The sequence below is a fragment of the Ranitomeya variabilis genome, chromosome 8 (genome assembly GCF_051348905.1).
Source record: "Ranitomeya variabilis isolate aRanVar5 chromosome 8, aRanVar5.hap1, whole genome shotgun sequence".
Taxonomy (NCBI): Eukaryota; Metazoa; Chordata; class Amphibia; order Anura; family Dendrobatidae; genus Ranitomeya; species Ranitomeya variabilis.
In genome coordinates, this window is record NC_135239.1 from 50204827 (window position 1) to 50220846 (window position 16020).

The following is a 16020-nucleotide window of genomic DNA, read 5'->3' on the forward strand; positions in this document are numbered from 1 at the left end:
TCTACCTTTAATTACATTGCAGAATAACCAGCTTGTCAAGCAAAATAAAAGGGGATAGCATTTTGCAATTTTACCTTGGGAAATTGCATCAGGAAATGTAGATTTCTTTAAAGGGACGCTACCATTTGAAAATAAGCTATTGCTTACATTAGCTTTTTTGTGCTCAATGTATATTGTTTAAAAATTTTGGACAATTTTCATTTTATTTGATTTATTTTACAATCTCAAAATAATCCCTAGTGGCGAGTGTGAAAATTGCAAGTGTTCTAATTTTTATTTTTAGAACTCTAATTCACATGTACTCTGACTCAATCATTTGTATTGAAGAATCTAATGATCAAGTGTAATGTGGTACAGAGTGGTAGCCATGGGTGAGGTACTCATCTCTTATGCCCCGTCATGTTACATAAAAGTGGGGGTCCTGGCTGGGTGTGTGGACTTGTGATGTGCGGGCACTATGCCACATGCACCCGATGAATTGGGTTGGCCAGCACCAGATGTTTGATGGTTCAGTAAGGCAGGCCACCTGTCAAAAATACACTTTTTACTCAATGATAACATGGAAGGGATTATATACAGTGGATATTGTGTACAAATCTTGATGATCGTTTCCTTTACAACATCATAATGGTAGTTTTAGCATTTAGCAAACATGGTAAACAAGTGTGGAATTGCACTTTTTTTGCAATTTCATCGCACTTAGAATTCTTTTCCTGTTTTTTGGTACACAATATGGTTAAAGCAATGGTGTCTAGCAAAAGTAAGACTAGTCCTCACATGGCCATGCGGATGGAAAAAAAACAAAGTTATGGCTCTGGTAAGAAAAGGAGCAAAAAAAACGGAAATACCCCTGTCCTTTAGGGGTTAAAGGGTATTTGGATTTCTGAAAAAAATGTGCACAGAATTTTTGCAGGAAAATTAATTTATTTTCTAAAGGGTGAGCATTCAACTTCAAGTATTAAATAGAAGCAGTAGATGTCAAGTTTCTGTTGGAAATATCTATAGCATAGGTGTAAAAGCGATGTTTTAGAGAAAATGGTCTTTCCTGACAAGTAAGGTTATGTAAGGCGAAAATATCATTCTATGTGTGTTTCTCTTTTTCATTTGACAAAGGTTTCACTTTATATCTTATTTATGGAGACACTACAAGTACTAACGTTACAAACAGAGGATATATGATCCAGCCCGCACTAATAGATAGATGTAAACTTGTCAGGTTCACTTAGATCCAGTTTTTGTTTAGTTTTTAGTGTTTTAGTGTTTGTAATACTGTAAGGGAGAAAGTCATTCTTCTTTAGATGGAAATAGGTGACTTAATGAAAACAATACATAAAGGTGCTGCAAAGGTATCAATCTCACTAGGTCTCTGATGCATGAGGAGGACCAACAGTGGTGTATTGAAAGGATGAAAGGCTCAGTTTTGTTCACAACCTTGCCCACCCTTGTCTTTGTCAGCCCCTGCCGTGCTGCTTCTCAAGCAACAGCCCCCCAACTGCAAAGCACCACAACAGCAACCCCCATATTAAGAACATCAAAACCCTGCCAATTTTAGGAGGCTTACTAGTTACCCATATTTTTTTTATTCTTCAAAAAACATTTTGACAAACCATTTGACCATTTAGTCAATTAGACAAACAGGAAGAATGAGCAAACCTAGTGGCCACTGCTCTAAGAACTGGTATGCACCCATTAGCCAATGCCATTCATCAATGAAGAATGTTTGTTTATGTCACTGTCTACATCAGACATTGGGTAATCCCTTTATTCTAGGTTTGAGGGTCAAATATACAGCAACTGGTATGTAGTTCTCTATATTAAACCAAGGTAATTCTGGTTTGTCTAGGTCTTAACATCCTTTCCTATATTAGTCACTATCCATAGTGCCATCCAGTGGCCTTACCTTTACAGCTAACTCCAGAAATCCCTGCACCATCATTGATAGAATGCAACTTAATTTATGATAGCTAGAGATGAGCAAATTTGTTCGGATTCGGCTCCGAATACGATCGGCATCGAATATCGAATATTGTTTTTGCAATATTCATCAAACACAGCCAAACATCATAAGAGTCAGTGGGAGTAGAAATTTCAGAATATGTTCGGAATCGATCATTAAACATACATTCTGTATGAATAGTGTTCAAATATGGCACGGATATGTCAAAATCAGATTTGTGGACAAAAAACGAACAAATTCGCTCATCTCTAATGATAGCTCAATAAGTCCAACTCTAAGTGGCTACGGCATGGCCAGTCAGCATTGATTCCTATGTAGTAACTCTGCCTATCAATGTAGAGTGCAATGTCTGGACTAAACTTTTTTTTTGCCTGACAGTGAGATTCAGCTTGCTATTTCTTGATGTATTCTCTAATGCATTAATGAGCCAATCAAAGACAAATTTGGGTAATTAGGGAGCCCATAGCTATTGTCTGCTACTGAGGCCAAAGACCACATAAAAATACACCACCATTATACATGACAAATGGGGAGCTCTGGAACAGATGTTGGATTAGAGCCCATGAGCTTTATTTTACCGTATACAGTGGGGCAAAAAAGTATTTAGTCAGTCAGCAATAGTGCAAGTTCCACCATTTAAAAAGATGAGAGGCGTATATAATTTACATCATAGGTAGACCTCAACTATGGGAGACAAACTGAGACAAAAAAATCCAGAAAATCACATTGTCTGTTTTTTATCATTTTATTTGCATATTCTGGTGGAAAATAAGTATTTGGTCAGAAACAAACAATCAAGATTTCTGGCTCTCACAGACCTGTAACTTCTTCTTTAAGAGTCTCCTCTTTCCTCCACTCATTACCTGTAGTAATGGCACCTGTTTAAACTTGTTATCAGTATAAAAAGACACCTGTGCACACCCTCAAACAGTCTGACTCCAAACTCCACTATGGTGAAGACCAAAGAGCTGTCAAAGGACACCAGAAACAAAATTGTAGCCCTGCACCAGGCTGGGAAGACTGAATCTGCAATAGCCAACCAACTTGGAGTGAAGAAATCAACAGTGGGAGCAATAATTAGAAAATGGAAGACATTCAAGACCACTGATAATCTCCCTCGATCTGGGGCTCCACGCAAAATCCCACCCCGTGGGGTCAGAATGATCACAAGAACGGTGAGCAAAAATCCCAGAACCACGCGGGGACCAAGTAAATGAACTGCAGAGAGCTGGGACCAATGTAACAAGGCCTACCATAAGTAACACACTACGCCACCATGGACTCAGATCCTTCAGTGCAAGACGTGTCCCACTGCTTAAGCCAGTACATGTCCGGGCCCGTCTGAAGTTTGCTAGAGAGCATTTGGATGATCCAGAGGAGTTTTGGGAGAATGTCCTATGGTCTGATGAAACCAAACTGGAACTGTTTGGTAGAAACACAACTTGTCGTGTTTGGAGGAAAAAGAATACTGAGTTGCATCCATCAAACACCATACCTACTGTAAAGCATGGTGGTGGAAACATCATGCTTTGGGGCTGTTTCTCTGCAAAGGGGCCAGGACGACTGATCCGGGTACATGAAAGAATGAATGGGGCCATGTATCGTGAGATTTTGAGTGCAAACCTCCTTCCATCAGCAAGGGCATTGAAGATGAAACGTGGCTGGGTCTTTCAACATGACAATGATCCAAAGCACACCGCCAGGGCAACGAAGGAGTGGCTTCGTAAGAAGCATTTCAAGGTCCTGGAGTGGCCTAGCCAGTCTCCAGATCTCAACCCTATAGTAAACCTTTGGAGGGAGTTGAAAGTCTGTTGCCAAGCGAAAAGCCAAAAACATCACTGCTCTAAAGGAGATCTGCATGGAGGAATGGGCCAACATACCAACAACAGTGTGTGGCAACCTTGTGAAGACTTACAGAAAACGTTTGACCTCTGTCATTGCCAACAAAGGATATATTACAAAGTATTGAGATAAAATTTTGTTTCTGACCAAATACTTATTTTCCACCATAATATGCAAATAAAATGATAAAAAAACAGACAATGTGATTTTCTGGATTTTTTTGTCTCAGTTTGTCTCCCATAGTTGAGGTCTACCTATGATGTAAATTACAGACGCCTCTCATCTTTTTAAGTGGTGGAACTTGCACTATTGCTGACTGACTAAATACTTTTTTGCCCCACTGTATACTCAAGTATAAGCTGAGATATTCAGCCCATTTTTAGGCTGAAATTGCCCCTCTTGGCTTATACTCTAGTCATTGTCCCAGGGGGGGGAGGGGGAGTGGCAGGAGAGGCAGCTGTCACATCATACTCACCTCCTCCCGGCGCAGTCTCTGCATGTCCCTACTTCTCAGATGGTCTCCGGTGCTGGCAGCTCTTCCTGTGTTCAGCAGTCACGTGGTACTGCTCATTAAAGTAATGAATATGGACACAACTCCACTCCCATAGGTGTGGAGTGCATATTCATTACTTTAATGATCGGTACCATGTGACCACTGAACACAGAAACAAGCTGCCGGCATGCCCCGGAGACCATCGGAGAAGCAGGGACTTGCAGAGAGACCGTGCCAGGAGGGGGTGAGTATGATGGGGAGGGTGAGCCATGGGATATTCACCTGTCCCCGTTCTGCTGCTGGGCTGTGTCTTCTGCCTCCTCTGGCTGTGATGTTAAGATCAGAGGGTGCAATCACATGTTTAGTTAGCTCCCTATACCTGAACAGTCACTGCAGAGACCTGGAAGACACAGTGGGGCGTGGCGGTGGTACGGGGACAGGTGAACATCTCAAGAGCCGGGGGCCTGAGCCAGCGGCGACACCGGCACCTGGCCTCCATAGCGTTCCAGTGTCCCTGCCTGACCAGGACACCGGCATCTGGCGCCCAGTGATGAGAGTTGAGTATGTCATTTTTTTTAATCATAGCAGCAGCATATGAGACATATTATTCTATGGAGCCATCAACCTTTATGGAGCAGCATATGGGGCATATTATTCTATGGAGCATCATATAGGGCCATCAACATTTATGGAGCAGCATATGGGGCATATTATTTTATGGAGCATCTTAAAGGGCCATCAACCTTTATGGAGCAGCAAATGCAGCATATTATTCTATGAAGCATCTTATGGGCCATTATTAATCTTTGTGCAGCATTATATGGGGCATATTTTTGCATGGAGCATCTTATGAGGCCCAGCATGAACTTTATGGAGCATTATATGGGGCATATTTTAATATGGAGCATCTTATGGGGTCATCATTAACCTTTGTACAGCGTTTTATGGGGCATATTTTTCTATGGAGCATCTTACGGGGCCATCATTAACCTTTATGGAGCATTACATGGGGCATATTTTAATTTGGAGCATCTTATGGGGCTATCATTATCCTTTGTGCAGCATTATATGGGGCATATTTTTCTATGGAGCATCTCAGGAGGCCATCATTCACCTTTATGGAGCATTATATGGGGCATATTTTAATATGGAGCATCTTATGGGGCCATCATTAACCTTTATGGAGCATTATATGGGGCATATTTTAATATGAAGCATCTTATGGGGCCATCGTGAACTTTTGTGCAGCATTATATGGGGCATATTTTGTGTAGGGAGCATCTTATGGGGCCATCATGAACGTATGTGCAGCATTATATGGGGCATAATTTTGCATGGAGCATCTTATGGGGCCCATCATGAACTGTATGGAGCATTATATGGGGCTCCTAATTCAATACGGATATTCAAAAACATTTAACCTACTGATGTCTCAATTAATTTTACTTTTATTGGTATCTATTTTTATTTTTGAAATTTGCCAGTAGCTGCTGCATTTCTCACCCTAGGCTTATACTCGAGTCATTAAGTTTTCCCAGTTTTTTGTGGCAAAATTAGGGGTCTCGGCTTATACTCGGGTCGGCTTATACTCGAGTATATACGGTACATCTCTAAACTGGGAAGCACCCTTTCGTTTATACTGCTCTATTTTAATTGTGAATGCTATTACTCAGACTTTTTTGTTAGGTGTATCTTATAGAAATATGTTTACACTTATTTTCTATTTTCTTAATTTCCTATTTTCTTTATTTGATGCCATTGAGAAGTTTCTAATGCTACCACCGTTCCTAACCCATTTTGGAAGTCAAAGTTATTAGTTTATTCATTATTCTATAAAATTGACGTGCCAGCTTTAAATTGTCCTAATAAAATCATAAAGTGTTCTCTTCCATGGGATTTCACCCAACAGTTAAGTATTAAAAGATAAAAAGCTTAAGAGAAAATTCTGACATGTTAGAAAAACAAAATAGCTCTTGATTGTAGCAAATTTTGGATGTCGTTTCATTAAACTGAAGACGATTATTAAAGGATTTTGCTGCTCTTAACAGGTACTAAGGGTATAAAACCTTGAGTAAGCTCTGAAATCCTTTAATGCATGCAAGGTTATGTGTTACTTCTTATTTATAATCAGTTAATCTTTCCATAAGTCAGGATTACCAGATCATAAACATTTCAGAAAATACATTAACCCCATCTCTATGTATTGACCTGCTGTAGTTTGTCAGATTGACGTTCAAAAGTATTTTAGGTTTTATATTAAAAGAAACTCAGTTTGGTTCCTTGGCAATACAAGTCTATCTTCACTCTTTCCATTTCCCCCCTAACAATTCACTGTATAATTAACAGAATGGAAAGTGTAGCCATCTGTCATCTATTCTATTACAGTGTTCAAACTGACGCTAGAAGAGACCTCCCTGCCATCTTCTGATTCATTTAATTGCTCCAATGCAAGTGTCTAATAGGTAATACATTTAGCACTGTTCAACATATGGGCTCTAAGAAATTGTAAAGGAAAACATAATGTATCTCTTAATATAGAAGTTCAGTAAAGTCTAACACAGAGATGTTACTTTGAGAACCTTTCTTACGTTTGGTTTAAGAGGGTACTTTGTAATAAAAATTGATTTTCTACCTTTGTACCTTTATGGCTTAGCTACAGATGAGGCTTTCCTTAAATTTTTCTTGGCTCAACATATCCTGAAATGAGAATGATGATATGACCAGCTTTAAAAAAATGATTTTTTTTCAGTACTCTGTCAAAAGTTGTTTAAGGCAGAAACCAGAAACCTCCAATGCTGGAAAATCAGGGCTTGTTTTGGCAGAACAGAGAGGTGGTAGAGGATCCATAAGTGAGCACTTGTTTTGGTTTTTTTTCACAACACTTGGACAGTATGAACCAAATCCAAAAAGGACTGATGCCAACTGACTTAGGCTACTTTCACACTAGCGTCGGGAAAGACCCGTCGCTTTGCGTCGGGCCGACGTTCCCGACGCTAGCGTGGTCTCCGCCGCACAACGGGGGCAGCGGATGTATTTTTCCAACGCATCCGCTGCCCCATTGTGAGGTGCGGGGAAGTGCGGGGAGGTGGGGGCAGAGTTCTGGCCGCGCATGCGCGGTTGGAAAAAGCGGACCGTCGGGAGCAAAAAACGTTACATGTAAGGTTTTTTTCTCCCGACGGTCCGCTAACACACGCCCAAGCGTCGCAAAACGGACGCGACGTTTGGCAATGCGTCGCAAATGCGTGGCTAATGCGTCGCTATTGTTAGTCTATGACGAAAAAACGTATCCAGCAAGAACTTTTGCTGGATGCGTATTTTCGGCAAAATGACGCATTTGCGACGTATTGCAGTTAACGCTAGTGTGAAAGTAGCCTTAACCAGTCAGCACTCAGGACTAGCAGATTTAGTTTAATGTCTTAAATTCCTCTGTCATGATTAACAGAGGCATCTGGAGGTTAGACACAAGAGATAGGATTCCCTTTTGTCCCATCTCCCACTGCCTACCGGAAGATTGTTTTGGCATGGTATTCCTTTGATAGCCATGCCTCCACAGCTATGATGTTAAGCCTGTGGCTGGGGTTCCTAGGAAATCAGTGATTATTCAATAGATTGCTATATTGTAGTTTTGTAGAGCTTTGTATAAACAATTATATAATCACAGTATAAAGTGACCAAAAAGGACTAATAAAAAATGTAAAATCAAATTTTAAAAAATATATAAAATTTGAAATCATCCCATTTTCCTAAAACATAAACTGCAAAATCTAAAAAAAATGCATAATTATCCAAACAAGTAAATATAAAAATATTTATCCTCATACGTTGAATGCCAAAATGATAAAAAAGAATCAAAATGGTAGAATCACTGTTTTTGTTAACTTAATCTCCTAAAAATTAAATATGAAGAAAACTAAAAGTCATGTGGACTCCAAAATGCTGGCAATAAAATTCACATATTTTCCCACAAAAATCAAGTCATTATACACTTATGGCTCTCAAAATATGGTGACACACGCTGAATAACTGTGCTGCCCCTAAGAACGGTTACCTGGTAATTTTTATTATAAAGTGAATGTTGTAAAATAAAACCCTAAAAACTTAAAAAATTTTTTTTTATTGCACCCCATTTGGAACTTTTTCTTGTTTTTCAGTATGGTATATAGACAAAATTCAAAACTCCAACATGTCCAGCAAAAAAACTAAAACCCTCACATGGCTATGTTGATGGAAAAATAAAAGACAAAAAGCAAAGAACCAAAAAATGTCTGCATCTCCATGGGCTTTATGGCGCCATGTTAAGATATTAGATGCTCATAGACAAATGTGGTTCCATTTTTAGAAAAAGTAGACCTGTATTCTAAACCTAGATAACTCCTAATACTTAAGTGATGTATTAAAATCCACACAAAATGTACAACATTATTATTCACATGAGTTCCATGAGGCTGTGTCTCTGCTGGCACAAAAAGCAACTCTTCTACCCAGGACGTCATTCAGAAACTTTTCAAGGCTGTCAGAAAATGTTGTGGGTTAGATGAAATGACTCCAGCAGTGAGCATCACCTGTTATTTTTTTGTACACGGCTGATGTGCCACTTAAATGAGAAGACTGCTTTGCAACCTGTTATGCTATGAAAGGTTAAAGAGTTGGAAGGATCTGAAGAGGTGACTTGTGTTATAATAGTAGATATACTCTACCAAGTTTCTGTGATGTTCTCTGATTTGGAGCCAAGGTCTGAAGCATCAGGCCAAAAGCAAGAGTTGATGGAAATTCAACAGATTTGTTTTTACACTCAAAATGGCTTTTTATTAGGATGATGGAGACTTATTATTTTTTTTGGTGCCTCATTAAACTTCATTATGGAATACCTATTGCTAGAGATGAACAAATCTTGTCAAATTTAAATTCATCACCTTTGGTGAATTTTTTTTTAAAAATTCAATTTTTGACAAATTAAATCGCAAATACTCCAATACATCTACAATATTAAAATAAGTCTTCTTTGACTACATCTAACCTCATTGAAGCTCTATAACCCCTTACTGCCATTGGACGGAATAGTACGTCCGATGGCAGTATCCCCCCGCTTTGATGTGGGCTCCAGCTGTAAGCCCGCATCAAAACCAGGACATGTCAGCTGTTTTGAACAGCTGACATGTGCCCGCAATAGGCACGGGTGGAATCGTGTTCCACCCGCACCTATTAACTAGTTAAATGCCGCTGTCAAACTCTGACCGCGGCATTTAACAAGCGCTTCCGGCCATCCGCTGACCCCCGTCATGTGATCGGGGTCATCCGTACGTTAGCATGACAACTAGAGGTCTCCTTGAGACCTCTATGGTTGTTGAAGCCGGATAGCAAGTCTGTAATTCTGCTACATAGAGGCGAACTGAGCATCACCTTTATGTAGCAGTGTGAATCAAGTTGTAGCAGCTTCTAGCCTCCCATGGAGGCTATTGAATCATGCTAAAAGTAAAAAAAAATGTTTTCAAAAATATGAAAAAATAAAAAAATATATAAAAGTTCAAATCACCTCCTTTCGCCCCATTCAAAATAAAACAATAAAAGAAAAATCAAACCTACACATATTTGGTATTGCCACATTCATAATTGGCAGATCTATCAATAAAAAAAGGATTGCCTGATCGCTAAACGGCATAGCGAGAAAAAAGTCAAAACACCAGAATTACATATTTTTTGGTCGCCGCAACATTGCATTACAATGCAATAACGGCCGATCAAAAGAACATAATTGCAACAAAATGGTATCATTAAAAATGCCAGCTCAGCACGCAAAAAATAAGCCCTCACCCAACACCCAGATCACAAAAATTGGAGACGCTACGGGTATCAGAAAATTGCACAATTTTTGGTTTTTTTATCAAAGCTTCGACATTTTTTTCACCACTTAGATAAAAAAGAACCTAGACATGTTTGGTGTCTATGAACTCGTAATGACCTGGAAAATCATAATGGCAGGTCAGTTTTAGCATTTAGTGAACCTAGCAAAAAAAAAAAAAAAAAAAAACAGTGTGGGATTGCACTTTCTTTGAAATTTCACCGCACTTGGAATATTTTTTCCAGTTTTCTTGTAGTTGACATGGTAAAAGCAATGGTGTCGTTCAAAAGTACAGCTAGTTCTACAAAAAAAAAAAAGCTCTCACATGGTCATATTGATGGAAAAATAAAAAAGTTATGGCTCTGGTAATGAGGGGAGCGAAAAACAAAAACATAAAACCGAAAAAAGCTCCGGGGGTTAAGGGGTTAAACCAAAAACAGCCTTAGTAATGTCAAATTGACCTCAACTTATATGGGTGAACAGATGGTAATTATTTTTCATTGCTATGCTGTCAGTCACATAATTAGCACAGTTTATTTAGTGTTCTATGACTTTCTTTCTCTGTCTGTATGGCTAAGCTGTGAACTACGGTGCCCTCTCAGTATTCTGATTTAGAACAAAATGGCCACTGCATTTCTTGCTTCGATTTTTATACAGGCTAGCTGTGATAGTTTCTCTTGACTGGCTGTGCTATCGCATTGTATGTGATATCTGTAAGGCAATATGAGGAAACTTGCTCATTTTTTTCTATTAGGTTAGGAATACAAAAAGCCAGAGAAGGAAAAATGAATCCAAACTGGTAATTTGCAAAATCCCTGCTTTATGGCTAAATAAGCAGGTAAATTATGATTATTTAAAGTGCTGCACCACTGACAATTGAGACTCAAGTCTATAGCTACTGTATGTTTCATTAGACTGAAATCTGTTCTGCCATGGGACAAAGACAAGTTGCAGCTAGAAATATGTGATGGAGGCAATTTCTATCACATTCTTAGAGAACCCAAATAGAATAAAGAGTTACAAACTCCCTGTCAGAACTAGCTCACTTATGGATACTTCATTTCCATCCTCATGCCTAACTACAGGATGAGATTAAATAACATGTGAAAACCAAATGGTTAACACTTTTAAGTAAACCCATTTGAAGACATTTAGTGCCTTTTCCTAAATAAATGTTGCTCAAAGTATCTAATGACTGCAGCAACGTAAATCTGACCCAAATTATTATTAAACTGGACTGATAAAGATTTCCACATATGGATTCTTTATATTTCCAACATATTCAGTGTACTAGTCTTCAAACATAATATCTCTCAGATGAATATGTAAGGGGCAGCTGCATCTACATGGCCTGTTACTCACCTGCTGCAAAGGACAAAGGACTTTGGCTAATAGAGTGTTAAACAATACTGGAGCGCTACAAGGATGAATGAAGGATCACACAAGCAAGACTAGACATCCCTTTTTGATATGTATTGAATCTGTGAAATATTCTCTGCAGCACATGACTGTTCATGGCTTATACTCAGTGGATTTGGACTCTATATTTTAAAGCCATCAGTCTTTCAGTAGATTGAAAATATCAAAGCTATGCTGGCAGAAACTAGAACTACTGCCTGGATAAGATATACAAATGATATATACTACAGTATTTAATCACTAGAGAAAAAAATAATTTGGGAGTTCACTAGCTTCATTTTCTTGAATGGCTTCTGATATATCCTCAAAGAGAAACTTCAAATGGATTTGATCCCGCAGTGGCAAAATCTGCACTAAATCGGGAGTATTTTAATGCAAAAACACTTTGGACTTACTGCAGATATCAGCCTTTGCATTGTAAAAGGTGACATCCACAGTATACATGTAAGTTCAAGGTCATATGTAGCAAATTTTTCCACATTGGATCTGAAGCAAAATCGGAAACAATGTCCACAAAATTGTAGATTGCAAAATCTGCATTACGGAAAAATTTCCATGCAAAAAGTTTCAGCAAAGTATACATGAGATTTCTAGATATCTTTTATATGTAGTTAATATTATATTTGCATTTTTTGTACACTCAAATTCACACGCTATTCTGCCCCAAAATGTAAAACTTCACATAAATTGACAAGCTGTGGATTTCAGTGCTTTTGCCCCTGTTAATTTCCTCCACAGATTTTCCCTGCATCACGTGAATGAAATTCGGGAAAAGATCATCCATAATACTAATACTGTGATGCACAATAGTTTTTCTGCTTGAAAATAGGAATTCTGGTCTTATTCTGTAAGTGCTAATCTAAAAATTCAAGTGTTGTCTTGGACATGTAATAGCTGTATAGCCATTTACTGTGACTATGAATTGATTGATCTGAGATATGCTGCAGTGAAAGAACTTTAAAAACAACTCCTTTTTTATTCTTGGCACACTGAAAACAAGAAGGACATTATTAAACATCTCAGTGGTAATTTTGCTGCTAAAAGCAAAATCCTGAATCCAAGGCTTATGTGTCACTGAAAGTGTACATCCTGTTTTGTAAGATGGGCAAGCCACATAGATTTTACCTTCCATCCAAAAAAGATATCACGACTTTTATCAAAATCAATGCCTACCATGAATTTATACATAGCTAATAAGGTCATGTTGGAATTACATAGTTTCAAACAAGTTTATTTCACAACTAAGCAACACTAAAGTGTTATAAATGCACTTATGGGACAATTAAATGCTTTATATTATTGCAATTTCTGGTAAATATTTTGACACAAGTCCAATTTTTGGGGAAAATTCAGCAAAGCCAGTGAATTTGAATTTAGAACAATCCATTCATTTCTAGTTGCCAGTTGACTGATTGTTCGGCCGCCAGCTATCTAACTTGTATTACCAGCATAAGAAACACAAAACAGTTTGAACTTTTGGACTAGCTGTATGTCAGGCTTTAGAACACACTTTTCTTACTAAGACACAGAGATTTTAACTATGCAGTCTTGCTAATTTGCCTGAAAAAATGCTTAAATTACATTCTAATTCCTCATGTTATTTTGTTGTTTTTTTTAAACATGGCTTAAAAGAAAAGATCAATGCACAACATTCTCACTACATTAAAAAGCTAATTTTATATCTACTATATAATTGTCTAAGGGTCACTTCCATCTGTCCTTCTGTCTGTCTGTCACGGATATTCATTGGTCGCGGCCTCTGTCTGTCATGGAAATCCAAGTCGCTGATTGGTCGCGGCAAAACAGCCACGACCAATCAGCGGCAGGCACAGTCCGGTGGCAAAATGGCCGCTCCTTCCTCCCTGCAGTCAGTGCCTGGCACCCGCATACTCCCCTCCAGTCACCGCTCACACAGGGTTAATGCCGGAGGTAACGGACCGCGCTATGCCACGGGTAACGCACTCTGTTACCGCTGCTATTAACCCTGTGTGTCCCCAACTTTTTACTATTGATGCTGCCTATGTGGCATCAATAGTAAAAAGATCTAATGTTAAAAATAATAAAAAAACAAAAAACCTGCCATTCTCATCCTCCGTCATCCGACGATGCGCTCGTGCCTGCCGCCATCTTCCGTTCTCAGAGATGCATTCCAAAATTACCCAGAAGACTTAGCGGTCTCGCAAGACCACTAAGTCATCTGGGTAATTTCGCAATGCATCCTGGGAATGGAAGATGGCGGCAGCCGTGTGCATATCGCCGGAGCTTCGCTGGATCCCAGGGGGTGAGTATATAACTATTTTTTATTTTAATTATTTTTTTAACAGGGATATGGTGCCCACACTGCTGTATACTACTTGGGCAGTGTTAGATACCGCGTGGCTGCTATATACTACCTGACCAGTGTTACATACTATGTGGGCTGTGTTATGCACTGCGTGGGCTGTGCTCTATGTTACGTGGCCAGCGTTGTACACCACGTAGGCAGTGTTATATACTACGTTGCTGCTATATACTGCGTGGGATGTGCTATATATTACGTGGCCAGTGTTATATACCATGTAGGCAGTGTTATATACTACGTGGCTGCTATATACTGCATGGGCTGTGCTATATATTACATGGCCAGTGTTATATACTGCGTGGCCTGTGTTATATACTATGTGGCCTGTGTTATATAATGCGTGGCTGCTATATATGTATTAACGCATCGGGTATTCTACAATATGTATGTATGTATATAGCAGCCACATAGTATATAGCAAAGGCCATGTAGTATTTGTCTGCTATATACTACATGGCTCCGATATACTATGTGGCCTGTGCTATATACTATGTGGCTGCTATATACATACATAAATACATATTCTAGAATACCCGATATGTTAGAATCGGGCCACCATCTAGTTGAATTATAAATGTATATTTCTACCGGACTTGGTTTACTGACAGTTTCTCCAACAAACTGTGGGAGACTACTGGCAGTGATGCAGATATGTAGTGACTAACTTAGATAAATCTGTATTTATATTGGATAAGTCCCCAAAAGTCTGTTTTATATAAAATGAGTTGAAGATTTCTGTAGCAATGACCATATAGCTACAGTGGGGAAAATAAGTATTTGATACACTGCCGATTTTGTAAGTTTTCCCACCTGCAAAGAAGAGAGAGGTCTGTAATTTTTATCGGAGATACACTTCAACCAACAGACTCTAAAAATGAAACCCATAAATTCCCATTGTATGATTTTTAAATAATTAAATTACATGTTGTTGCATGAAATAAGTATTTGATCATCTACCAACCAGCAAGAATTCTGTCTCTCAAAGACCTGTTAGTGTTTCTTTAAGACGCCCTCCTAATCTACACTCCTTACCTGTATTAATTGCACCTGATTGAACTTATTACCTGTATAAAAGACACCTGTCCATGCACTCACTCAATCACACTTCAACCTCTTCACCATGGCCAAGACCAAAGAGCTGTCTAGGGACACCAGGGACAAAATTGTAGACCTGCACAAGGCTGGGATGGGCTACAGGTCAATAGGCTAGCAGCTTGTTGAGAAGGCAACAATTTTTGGCAAAATTATTCGAACATGAAAGAAACACAACATGACTGTCAATCTTCCTAGGTCTTGGGCTCCAAGCAAGATCTCACCTCATGGGTTAAAGAAGATTCTGAGAAAAGTAAGGAATCAGCCCAGAACTACATGGTAGGACCTGGTCAATGACCTGAAGAAAGCTGGGACCACAGTCTCAAACATTACCTTTAGTAACACACTACGCCGTCATAGATTAAAATCATTCAGGGCTCTAAAGGTTCTCCAAATCACACCAGTATATGTCCAGACCCATTTGAAGTTCGACAATAATCAACTGGATGATAAAGAGGAGGCATGAGAGAAGGTCATCTGGTCAGATGACACCAAAATAGAACTTTTTGGTATCAACTGCAGTCGCCATGTTTGGAGGAAGAAGAAGGATGAGTTCAACCACAAGCACACCATCCTAACCTGGAAGCAAGGTGGGGGAAACATCATGCTTTGGTGGTTCTTTTCCGCAAAAGGGACAGGGCGATTGCACCATATTCAAAGGAGGATGGATGGAGTCATGTATTATAAGATTTTGGCTAACAACCTCTTTCCCTCAGTAATAGCATTAAAGATGTGTTGTGGCTGGGTCTTCCAACATGATAATAACCCGAAACACACACATCCAGGAAAACCTCTGTAATTGCAAACAAAGAGTTATGTACCAAATATTAAGTTCTGTTTTTCTATTGTAACAAATACGTATTTCATGCAATAAAATGCAAATTAATTATGTGCAAATCATACAATGTGATTTTCTGAAATGTTTTTAAGATTCTGTCTCGCACAGTTGAGTTGTACTTATGATAAAAATTATAGACTTCTCTTTTCTTTGTAGGTGGGAAAACTTGAAAAATCAGCAGTGTATCAAATACTTATTT

At 38.9% G+C, this 16020-nt stretch overlaps 1 protein-coding gene across 4 annotated transcripts in view; it reads right to left on the minus strand.

The window, feature by feature from the left end:
* Positions 1-16020, minus strand: part of DPYD (dihydropyrimidine dehydrogenase) — a 1626828-nt gene that overhangs the window by 1137704 nt on the left and 473104 nt on the right. The gene's annotated exons all lie outside the window — the stretch shown is intronic.